The sequence below is a fragment of the Asparagus officinalis genome, chromosome 7, assembly GCF_001876935.1.
Source record: "Asparagus officinalis chromosome 7, Aspof.V1, whole genome shotgun sequence".
Lineage (NCBI taxonomy): Eukaryota > Viridiplantae > Streptophyta > Magnoliopsida > Asparagales > Asparagaceae > Asparagus > Asparagus officinalis.
The window spans coordinates 142264542-142266397 of NC_033800.1; positions in this window are offsets into that span (position 1 = coordinate 142264542).

A 1856-nucleotide genomic window follows, 5' to 3' on the forward strand; every position below is an offset into this window, starting at 1 on the left:
TTTTTGCTAGAGCTTTGCACAGATCGTCCTCTTGTAATCTTCGTCTTAGCTTCTTGAAAATATGAGAGTCGTCAGATTGTAACTCCCGATGTTGATTGTGAAGGCTGTTGAATTAGAGCTTTCATCAGTTGTCGTGAAGGTCGTCAGATTGTAGCCTTCTACGTGAAAGTCCTCAAATTGTAGCCTTCTGGAAGTCGTCAAGTTGTAATTTCCATCATCGGTGTTTGATAGGGGATCAACTATTTATTGTGATTTTTAGACAGCCTACAGAACCCCCTCCAAAGTTTTTGAAAGTTCGCGGTTGACTGGGACGAATTTTCGGAATACTTTGGATCTCAATTCTGATCTTGGAGCTGCTGATTCCTTGTCACAAAGGAGTTGTTCTCTGCACTCGCTTCGAAGGCAGCTTGGTTGAAGGGATTTTCCATACAGGACCTGTGTGAAGGTATGCGCCATAATCCTGCTTCTGGAATGTAGGGGTGGACCCTGCATTTTGAACTTGAGATGCGGGTCTCACCCTTGCATGTTGAATTTGGAACACGGGTGTGACCTCGGCGTTTGGTTTTTTGCATCGCGGTCTGATCTCAACAAGACATGGAAGTGGCTTCCGTGTATTTTTGACTAAGTCTTTGAGACTTGTCTTTGGCGCATCTGTTTTAAGTCTCGACTCACATCTATTAAGCTGATGGGCCTGCAAATGTGCGTAGGATTTTTGGCAAACCCTCAGCCATCAACGGATTTGATAAGCCTTTACCGACTACCGTTTGAGTCGGGCTAGCATGTGAATTATCTAGGTCCGTTCCACATGTAACGTTGTACTAAAAGAATGAACTCTCTTAGTCTTGATACTATGATTTTGAATACATAGACTTTGTCATTTTGACGGGAAAAGACTAACCGGCAACGCGTGTCAGGCGTAGACTTATCTCTATTTAGGGATCGAGATAAAGTCCCCCATGCGTGTGAGGCATGGATTTTGATGTCCTTTTCACGGTAAAAGACTAACCGGCAACGTGTGTTAGACATTGACTTATCCTTACTTAGGATTCAGGATAAAATTCCCCATGCGTGTAAGGCATGGATTTTGGCGTTATTAATAACGACCTACTACGATATTGAATACGTAGGCTTTGCTATTATTGCGGGAATAGGCTACCCGACAGCATGTGTTAGATGCAGACTTATCTCTAATTAGGGATCGAGATAAAGTCCCACATGCGTGAAGACATGGATTTTTGGTGTCATTTCTTCCTGTGTAGCTTGAAACACCGAAAGAATTAACAAGTTCATTAGGGGTTGACTGTTAGAGGTGTTATGTTAACATAACAGTATTTTATGGACCTATCGCTCTATTGAAGAGAGTCGATAAGTTGATTTGGTCGTCAGAGGTGTGGTGTTAACTTGACGAGTTTGTGGACCTATCGCTCCATTGAAGAGAGTCGATAAGCGGATTTTGTCAGAGGTGTAGTGTTAACGTGACAAAAGGAATATTGCTATGGAAGCAATTTTGAGGACTTATCGCTCTATTGGAGAGAGTCGATAAGTGGATTTTTGTCAGAGGTGTAGTGTTAACGTGACAAGAAAAATATTGCTATGGAAGCAATTTTGAGGACTTATCGCTCTATTGGAGAGAGTCGATAAGTGGATTTTTGTCAGAGGTGTAGTGTTAACGTGACAAGAAAAATATTGCTATGGAAGCAATTTTGAGGACTTATCGCTCTATTGGAGAGAGTCGATAAGTTGATTTTATCAGAGGTGTAGTGTTAACGTGACAAGAAAAATATTGCCATGGAAACAATTTTGAGGACTTATCGCTCTATTGGAGAGAGTCGATAAGTTGATTTTGTCAGAGGTGT